Raw genomic sequence first — 11374 nt, forward strand, 5'->3', positions numbered from 1 at the left:
TCTGTTTCCAAGATGGACCATGTGGTAGACAAGTTGATGCTGGCTCTTGACAGGAGACCTCAGTTCCTTGCCACATGGACCTCTTCATAGACTGTCCTTAGGACATGGTGGCTGGTTTCCTCCAGAGTGAATCCAAGAGCGAACAACAAGGCAGCTTTTATGATATAATTTCAGAAGTCACATATTATCATTTATACCTTATTTTCTTTATTAGAAGCAAATCACTAAGTAAGGACCACAGTCAAGGGGAGAGGAATTACACCCCACTTTTTAAATAACATGTCAAAGAATCTGTGGACATATTCTAAACCATGACATAAGGCAGGAGAGAACAGGCAAAGACAAGTGTGCTTGCTAGTAAACCTAATGCAAACTCCATCTAAAAAGCACAAGCCCTTCCCTTTTTGACAACTGCCAAAAGGTCCAGGAATAGGCCTTTAAAACTAGCTAGAATAACTTCTGGAAGGAAACAAGGGGTTATCTTTGATTTTAGGAATACTTTTGCTTCACAAAGGTCTTCCTGAATGCTGGAATTATTTTTATATAGAGGCAAATGCCACAACTAGAGATGAGACAACAAATGAAAATGGTAAATGAAATAAACACTGATACAGCTGAAAATGGAAGAGTTTACCAGCCAATGGGTGGAGAGACTCAGATCAAAGACATAAACTTCTCATGTAGAGGGAGAATGGCAGAATGGAAGAGAATTAGAAAAAAGAGAACAGAAAGGTTAGGCTAAGAACTAGGAGGACTGGACTTCAAAGACCCAAAGCCCCAGGAGAGGTTTCCAAGTGTTAAGGTTATTAATCGGCTACCTTGGTATTTTTGCTTCATATTCTATACACTGAAAAATCTTCACCCAGACAGTTAAGATCTTACATATGGACCTCTGGGGGTGAATCTCAGTAGGACTCTTTGCTTGTTGTGTACTGTAGCAAGTCCTGTAAGCACCCTGTACCTTTCCTTCCTCATCTAGATAACAGGGAGTATAATAGTGGCTACTTCATAGGTTACTAGGTAGACTAAACAAGTTATTATTTTCTCATTTAAAAAAAAAAAAAAAAAAAACTTGTGATAGCTGGCAAAATACCCCAAGATTCAAGCTTAATATTTCTTAGCATTTGCTGATTAGAAGAAGTAACTAAACTTCTAGAAATCTACTTCCTCAATTGCCATAGGTATTTATCCTTCCAACTGACTCTGATGTGTCATGGGGCATTTTAGTGAGCCTTCTTGTTCACATACTTATGCCAAGAGCTGAATCATAATCTTTGGGTGGCTTCTGACTACTCAAAAATAGGAAGTTTCAACATTAAATATTGATGAGTAGATTTTCTTTTTCTCATATGTCAGTTTTTGCACACAAAAATATTTAAAATTACCTTTGATGTTAAAAAACTAATTTATTAAAATTTCCAACTCAGAAACTAGTCCTTCTCAAACTTTTAAATTCAACGCACTAATCATATTATTGTATGTATAAATCTACCAAGTTTTAATAATCACTCTTGGGGGATCTTTAGTTAATGTTTGTTCCCATTGCCAACGTAGTTGATTAGACTCTCTCTGGTATGTTAAGCAATATTTAAAATTTTAATATATTCTATTTATTCTATTCCTTTTTTACGGGCTTCAGTTGTGTGAGTAACAAACCTTCACAAGTACTCATATACTATTTATAAATCTAATAGATTAAATTTGTAAATATATTGGTAAACTTAAGTTTCCTGAATTTTCTAATATTGCTGATAAACTTCATAAGATTTCAAGCTAAAATCACAAGTTTAAATCAATAAGTAAAATATACATTTTGAATGGTATCACAAAGCTGATAAAGTTATCTTAATAAGCCAAATTCTCTTAAACATAGTAAACATCTAAAATACCAAATATATATATAGTATTCTTAAACAAAGTATTAATGCTATAGTTTTGATTCTCTTAATTTTTTTCTAAATTATAATTTTTCTTTAGATTAAAAGGAAACATAACTGTTGATTTAAGTACTGAGCATCTTAATGTTTTCAAATCAACCAGTATGGCATCCTCCAGGAATGTTGGGTTACATCCACAGGTGATATTTGGGCTTGTCTTCTAGAAAACAGGCCCGTGCCTCAACCCCTAAGAGATTCTTAAACACAACAGTGAAGGGAACACGCTTTGAATTTAGTGGGTTCTAAAGATACTCATCACGTTCTCCTCTAGCTCTAGAGACTTGAGTGGTCCCTGTAGTCTTTTCTTAGCCTTCCTATATAGGAAAGTCACAGCTCTCTATATATTAAAATAACAGACAACTGGAGAAAGGATTGTGGAAGTAAAAACAGAAGCAGGAGAAAGAATTAGGAAAGTATTTCAGTGGTTCAGGTGACATGTGACAGTGGCCGAGACCAGGGTGGTATTAGTGGAGATGAAGTGGATTGATGAAAATATGTTCTAGAGGTAACATTAACAGGACTTAGTGATGGATAGTAGCTACTGGAAGGGAAGAAAGCAATTGGGGATAATGCCTGGATATTTGCCTGAGCAACCAGGTGGTTGGTAGTCCTGTTACCAAGTTAAGAAAAACTTGAGTGGAAGGAGCTTAAAGAGAAACTTCAATAATTCTCTTTTAGGCATGCTAATGTCAAGATATCCTTTAGACAACCAAATAGCAATACCGTATTACAAATTTGAGCCTGCGGGGCTAGAGGACTAGCTCACATGATAGAGAAGTTGGCTCCTTCATCAGATACTTCACGTTTGTTTCCAGGAGGAAAGATAAGACTTGGATTATCCACTACTGGGCATATTTGCTGCCAGGATCTGAGAGAAAAGATCCCACTCCCCCTTTACCATTTCTATAGACACTAAGCAACAACTTTATGCCTATGGTAGGCATCGTTTACCTTCAAGTAAGCAAGAATAAATATTTTCATTTACAAAATTGTGAATGCACGCAGTTCCCTATCACAAAATTTGTGATCATTTGGCTTGCTTTTGAAAAAATTGGACTTTATTATAAAAGATTTTAGTTCCAAATGACCTAATAGTCAAGTATCCCCTATATGTTATAGTGATTCAAGTTGTCTAGGCTATGGTTGGTAGCTTGGTCAAACTCTAGTCTAAGTATTGCTGTGAAGGTATTTTGTAGATGTGATTAACATCTACCATCAGTTGTCTTTAAGTAAAGATCACTCTCCATAATGTGGGTGGGCCTCATCCAATCCATTGAAGGTCTTAAGAGCAAAAACTGAGGTTTCCTGGAGAAGAAGCAATTCTTTCTCAAGGCTGTAATATAAAAATCCTGCCTGAGTTGCCAGCTTGCCAGCTTGCCTTACAGATTTTAAACTTGTCAGGCCCCACAATCACATGAGCCAATTCCTTGAAATAAATCTATCCGTCTCTGTACACACACATATTTAGATATACAGATAAATACATACGTATATATCCTATTGATTCTGTTTCTCTGGAGAACCCTGTTATGCACATATTTCATGTAGGTAAAAATTAATAGGAAAATTACATTTAATGATCAAGAAGTATCTGTGGCCTCCCATGATTATGTATACTACCTCTTGGTACATCAGAGGTGCTTCATAAATTTCCATTTGTGAACTGAACTTTTCTGGAGTTACTGCTTGGATATATATATATAGAGAGAGAGAGAGAGATCATCTGTAACAGCTGGCCTTGCTACTGATGAAGACCAGTCTCAGAACCTCTTGGAGGGTTTGCCATATGCCACTCACTCAAGAAAAGGGTGGTTGAGTTGTTCTGTATAGAATCTGAGGAAAGAGATTTCCAAAGTCATAACTATTTCTAGAGACAATATGCCATTGATAAGAAATTATTTCAAATTGTGAAATGCATCTGTGCAAAAGAAATGCATGTGAAAACCTGCACATTATTTTGTTAGCAAAACTGAATTCAGCTAGATTATCTTTCTCATATTATTACAAAGCAAGTTTTACATTAATTAGCAAGCTCTTCCAACAGAATGAATGAAAGGCTGCTGATTTTCTAAATCACTTGCCTACTAATACATGATTGCAATTTAACAGGACACTATAAATATCTTATTTTTATGACATATGTTTTGCATGCCATTATTTTCACAAAGAGTTGTTTTATTACATAAAGTGTTTTTCTTGTCCTTGACAGATTTGGATATAAGTAGTAAATAACAAATGCCTTCACTGGATCAGAGGCATAAACATAAAAGCAAAAATGATAAAATTTATTGAGGAAATCATAGAAAAATATAATCTTGATCCTGGAGTAGGGAAAGATTCTTTAAGACACAACCCCAAAAGCATTAACCATAAAATAGAAAATGATAAATTGAACTCTAATCAAAATTAAAGACTTCTGCTCACCAAAACATACCATTAAGAAAATGAAAAGGCAAGCCACAGACTCTGATAATATTTACAATACATAATCCACGACAAAGTACATGAATCCAGATGAGAATGACTACAAATCAATAATAGAGAGACAAATTACTTAATTTTTTAAATGAGACTTGAAAATACACTTCACAAAGGATTATAGATGGTCAATAAGAACATGAAAAGATACTCAGCAGCATTAGTCATCAGAAAATGCAAATTAAAACCACAAGATACTATTATAAACCCAATAAAATAGTTAAAAAAAAAAAAGATTAGCATTAACAAATGTTAGCTAGGGTATGGAGCAACTGGAATTCTCATATATTGCTGGTGTGTGGAGGGGTGTAAAATGGTGAAATATATTTGGAAAAGAGTTTGATGCTTTGTTATAAAGTTTCCATATTCTTACTCTTAAGTGTTTCCACTCCTAGATATTTCATTCCCAGTGGAAACAAAAACATATGTGTACACAAAGACTTGTATGCAAATGTTGATAAGAACTTCATTCATGGTAGCCAAATACAGGAAACACCCAAACTTCCATCAGCAAGGGAGTGGATAACCAAATTGTAGTATATTCCTACAATGTTATATTACTCAGCAACGAATAGAAACAAACCACCGATAGCTGCAACAACATGTATGAATCTCAAAATCAGCATGTTCAGGGAACAAAGGCAGGCGTGAAATAGCACATATTGCATGGCTTTATTTATACACATTTCTAGAACAAACAAAGCTTCTATAGTGACAACATCAAACTGGTGGTAGCTGGAGTTGGTGATGGAGGAGTCAGTGTAAAATTTGATGGGAAAGGGACAAGAGGGAACTTTCTGGGAAGACAGAAATGATCTATATCTTGATTGAGGCCATGGGTACATACACTGTTGCTTCCACATTTTACCCATCAGTCAAGATTTTAAAATGTATTTTTTTTTCAAAAGCTCCAAATAAAGCAATACCTTAAGAAATTAGTGCAACTGTTCTAACACTGTTTTACTAATACTTTCTATTTAAAAAGGATGTAATAATAATGATAAGTTAATAGTTCATGCTGTTTCTTTGGGTTCCACTAGCACAGAGAGTACAGAGGTTCAAGGTCACGTGTGGAAGAACTAATAGCATTCCTTACTGCTCTGCTACCCCTTTCAGGAGCCTTATACTCATCCAGGTAATTTCACTGTCCCCCATGACATCTCACACCTGTGTTCTGTCGCCACAGCAGTGCAGCTCTCCGTAGTCAGCTGTGGGGCTCTGTGTCCAGGTGGCCGGGTACCCCTCTGAAAATGAGATTGGTTCTGCTGCCCCCTAGCATCTGCAGTGATTGCCTGTGGGGTCAGGCAATCCTAACCAGTCTTTCCACAGCACACGGGGGCTCTCAGTATCACATGTTCAGTCTCCTTTCCCTAGAACTGTGGCATATGTCTGTGAACTGGAATTGGAGAATAATTTGAGAATATGGAAGGAGCCATTCTTACAGTGGTTCCTCCATTCTGCCTTGTCCCAAACCTCCAATCTGATTATTACTAGGCTCTGAACTGTGAAGTCTTGAAGCTCTGCCTTGTTCACCTTCGAACCTTTGGCCTTGCTGTGTGAAGTTCAGCTGCTTCCTCCGCAGCTTGGATGTAATAGACCACCTAACTCAGCACTCCTTGTTCCACCCTACAGATTCCAGCCCTGGATCCACGCACCAGCTCATCACCCAAACAGGCAAGCTCTTTCTTCTTCTCACTATCCTTTCTTTCTTGCATTTTTCTGAGATGGGGTCTCACTCTGTCACTCAAGCTAGGTTGCAGTGGTGTGATCATAGCTCACTGCAGCCCTGAACTCCTACCCTAGGTGATCCTCCTACCTCAGTCTCCCAAGTAGCTAGGACTACCAGCACATGCCACCATGCCCTGCTAATTTTTAAAAATTTTGTAGAGCTGGGATCTTGCCATGTTGTCCAGGCTGGTCTCAAACTCCTGGCCTCAAGCAATCAGCCCACCTCAGCCTCCCAAAGTGCTGGGATTACAGGTGACAGCCACTGCACCAGGGCCAAATTATCAAGTGCATCTTACTATGAATGCACTTGCTCCCAACAGAGGTAGAGAAATCATGTTTAATAAGTACTAACATGTTGATGAGAAAGCTAGACATTTGAGAATAGTTTAAAAAACTAAAAGATTAGCAAGTTTATATTATGTCAAATTTATAAATCAGTTCTTCATATTTGTAAATGTAGTTGAAAAAATCCTACCTCACATAAAACTTTGGGAAGGCAGGTCACACTGTAATTTTGATGCACTGAAATCATTTTTCCTCAGCTTGCTGTTTTCAGGTATATATATGAATGAAAAGTTTCTTTGAAATGCTACAGTTCAACATAGATACACTCAAACTTAGGAGATAGTAATAGATTTTCATAAATAAAGGGCTGAATTAGGAAGATGACAATCTTTTCTATTATCTGAGAAAAGCATTTTCTTTCAGATACATTTCCTGACCCTGAGCTAACTTACTATCTAAAAATAAAGTGGCCTTGTTTTGGTCTTCTATCCATCTATCTAAGTGTAGGAACCAACCTTGGCTTATAGTCAAACCCAAGTAGCACATCTTTATAGACTTAAATTTATTTTAAAAAATAATTTCTGCAAAATTAAGTATGCACCACACTTGAAAACAATGATCTTGAAGATAAACTTAGACACTCTGAAGAAACTCTTTTGTCCCAAGCTGAAATGCAGCAGACTGAAGTTCGATTTAGAAGCCTGGAACTATAATCTATTATTTTTCACCCTAGCCAGTGCACTGTTAAAATGGAAAATCTGTCTAATCAATTACAGCAGCTGAGGTGGAATATTGCATAGCTTGTAATCTCTGAAGCTTAAAAGAAAATCCGTTTACAAAAATTCAGAGATACATCAAAATGACAAGGGGAATGAAAGTTCATTTTCAATTAACACCAACCAGAGTTTTAGAAACCGGTAACATCCTAATTCTCCTTACTCTTACCTTTTCTGAGGTTGTCCAATTTGACTATAAACATGCCATGGAAACAGAATTGATGGAATGTTTACAAAACAGATGTGTTCACGGGATGCTAATAATATATTTAAACACAAGACCTACCTTTTCAAAGGAACATAAATTATAAGTGACAGAATACAAAGTACACAAGAATGCATTAAAATATATGCCACAGAGCAGACAAAATTGAGGAAGATATCACCTAGTCCATATTTATTAAACACTCACTATATGAAAATTCCCAAATTTCTTCCAAAGAATATTCTTTCACTCTGTCGAATTACGTACTACTATCTGCTTAGAAAATGACTCAGAAAGAAAAGTATAATACTTCGCCCTACCTAGAATCAACAGGGGAGGAAACAAAAATATTCAGAATAATGAATGAACAAATGATAGAATATATATATACACACACGTATATGCATATGTACATACACACATACATCTTAATAATAATGAAGTGTTTTTTCTCAACTTCTTTTTTTCTTTTTGAGACGGAGTCTCACTCGCTCTGTCACTGAGGCTGGAGTGCAGTGGCGCAATCTCGGCTTACTGCAACCTCTGCCTCCTGGGTTCAAGTGATTGTTCTGCCTCAGTCTCCCAAGTAGCTAGGACTATAAGCACGCACCACCACACCCAGCTAATTTTTGTATTTTTAGTAGAGACAGTGTTTCTCCCTGTTGGCCAGGTTGGTCTCAAACTCCTGGCCTCAAGCAATCCACCTGCCTCGGCCTCCCAAAATGCTGGGATTACAGGTGTGAGCCACTGCACCCGGCCTCAACTTCTTTACAAATGAAATATGCTTGTGTCTTCCAATGGCAAGTGCCCTCGATGAGGAACTCTGGTTTGCTAGTGGTATAGAGGTCTGATTGTTGTCAGTACTTTGTCATTCCTATTTCTTTTCTTGTTTCTCTATGTGAACATACCTTTGTCATAGTAAATACATGTTTTTGACCTATAACCCTTCGCCAACTACACAGCAGGAAGATGATTCTTTTGGTAACCCATCCTCAGTTTTGTTATTGCCACTAAGTCAGTGGTTCTTGATCATGAGTTAGTCTGTACCCTCAGGGACATTTGGCAATGTCTGGAGATGTCTTGGATTGACACAGCTGGGGAAGTGATGCTGTTGGCATCTAGAGGCCAGGGATTCTGCTAAATATCATACAATGCACAGGCCAGCCCCCAGGACAAAGAACGATCCAGTTCAAAGTATCAATAGTGCTGAGATCAAGAAACGCTGCTCTAGAGTTAGGTAGGACTAGGTCTACTGTGTGATTGACTCACTGCTGAGCCATTGTATTTTTGGATCTAAGATACAAATAGATTTATTTGTATTTGATTATTCAAACTCCCCAGTTTATGGCACGTTTTCATCATTGGGCTCCCCGGGGCCTTATTTTGTTCTACTTATTACTTTTCTATTTCCTTTCCCCATTCCACCATTCTAACATATTTGACGTATATCCTTTTATTTGTATGTGTCTTTGAGTAGCATTTGGGGGTGTGTTTGTGTACATGCATGTGTACATGTGTTACACACATGGTATTGGGCTCTAGACTCACACCATTTTGACTTTTTTCACTCAGCATTGTTTTGAAGTAAAATAATTGCTTCATTGCTGTGTGCAAATCTAGTACGCACCTTCTAATTGCTAAAAGACACAGCAGTTTACTAATACACCACCCCCCTCCCCATCGTTACAAGTGGTAGTGTTTCCAACACTCTACTCCTAAAAATGCCATGAAAAACCACATCAAAAATATTCCTTATGTGTCTGTGTGAGAACTTCCCAGAGACATATATCCAGAAGAGAGTTTTCAGTGCTTTCTCAGATATTATCACAATTGACCTTCAAGCAGTGATGTGATATAGGCATCATTGTTTCCCAACGATGGGGAAGCTAAAGCTTAGCAAGATTACATAGGTTGCCCAAGGCCACATAGCAGAATGGGGATTGACTGTCTGATTTTCTGAAGCTCACATCTCACGTTCTCCTTAGACACCTCCAGATGCAAAAGAGAGTGAAGCCCAGAGCAGAACTGGCACTGACAGCAGGGAGATACGGAGGAATTTGTGTGAGGCTGTGCTCACATTGTAGAGCCATCTGCCCTTCCCCAGATGAGGTATTTTCCTCGCCGGCATTTTATTACACCCCAGGATCTCTGGGACCAAATCTCACAGGGACAATTGGACCCATCAGACTGAGGATGAGGAGGACCTGATGGCCTGAGCTACAGGCCCAAAGGAGACCTCACAGAGAAACTGAAAACTTCTCCAGGCGTGTAAGTATCTTCACCGTTCATTATTTCATTCATTTTCACTATTAATTGATTGGCTACTATGTATAGCATGCTTATCAAGCAAAACCTATCATTCGAGGGATTGTGCTCCTATCTGTGACTCCATATTACAACCAGCTAGTGCCCTTGCTTTGATGGCTATCCGAGCCATCACACACATAATCCTTAGGGAAACCAGCGAGATGGCCATAGCCCTTATAGACCAGAAGAGTTGGCAGCAGATGTGGGGCCAACTTCTCCATTATGTCCATGAGACCTCACTGCACAGGAATGTGTTAGAGATCTCTTGCACCTAGGATCGTGATGCATAGGTCACTAGGAAACCCTAGCAGCACCCTCCAAAGAACAGGGACATTATGGTGGCTGAGGTCCCTACACTTGACTGAACACAGCTATTTGGTCCCAAACTAACATGCTAAGGGAACCAAAGGTTAAAAAGTCCTCTGCAGATGAAGGGAAGATTGTTAACCTATCGTATTTTCACGTTTTAAAGTTGAATCATGTTCAGAGGTTTCAAAAGTGGATTTGGCTGTGTTATTTTGAACCCAAGAAGGCGTAAGCCAGGGAGGATGCTAGTGGAAACATCCCTAACCCAGAAATCCAGATACCTGGGCCTGGGTCTCAGCATGATCATTGATCCACTGTGTAACTGGGAGCAGCTCAGCTTCTCTGGGTCTTACTGAATTCCCCTGGGAAAGAGGTGAAGTTTCAAATTGTTTCAATGAGACTTAAGGGTCAGTGAAGGTCCCTCAAGGGTCACTCAGGATGGGAGTTGAGATGTTAGGAACGGGAGTTGCAGTACCTGCCCAATTTGACCACTTTGACCAATTTTATATCTTGGCATTGCATATAAGAATTCATCTTTTTACAATGAGTTATAACACAAAAGAAAGGTTTTTTAAATGACTGATCACAATGACTTTAAAACTCTGCTTAGTGCTAGATATACTTTACTTCTATGACTCATGCCATTTCTCTCAACCCCAAAGCTCTGGCTTCCCTTAACTTTCCCTTCTCCTAGAAAACCAATAAATTGAAAGAAAAAGAATGTTACAGTGGCAGGGCCAACTTCTCCATCAGGCCTGGATAATCAGCCCAGGGCCAGAGCCCAGAATGTGTTTACCCATGAAAATTTACTCTCTTAAAATTTTAATCTTTTCCAATCAGAAGAAAAGGATAACAATGTGTATATAATAATGAATCCAGCTCTGCTTACATTTGTTTTTATGCCATGACAGCCATAAAATATAGCTATTAGTATTTTTTGGTGAAGGATGGACCCATCGAGGCAAAAATACTTTCAGCCCATGAAGGCATCATTGGTTCTAATAGCAGGAAATATGTGGTGTTTGGAGACTGCACAGATCTGGGTTCAGATTCCTGCTTTTAACATAGCTGCATGTGATTTATCTCTGTGTCTCTGTCTCCTGGTCTACTCAACAGGGCCACAGATTCCTCCAGGACTTGCTGGGAGGCTTAAGTGAGCATGCACATGATATTCTGGCCCAGAAGGTGCTAAACTAATAGAGGTCTCTCCTCCCCCATCCTTTTCACACAAACCCCCAGCCAGGTGACATGGACAAACATTTTAGGGGGCACTTAGCCAACATTTGCTCCCTGGCTTGGACTTGAAACTTCTAAAACTTTCTGCCAAGTCATTCAGCTCTGCTTTGTTCTCT

Source organism: Mandrillus leucophaeus, unplaced genomic scaffold (assembly GCF_000951045.1).
Source record: "Mandrillus leucophaeus isolate KB7577 unplaced genomic scaffold, Mleu.le_1.0 Scaffold462, whole genome shotgun sequence".
NCBI classification, from domain to species: Eukaryota; Metazoa; Chordata; class Mammalia; order Primates; family Cercopithecidae; genus Mandrillus; species Mandrillus leucophaeus.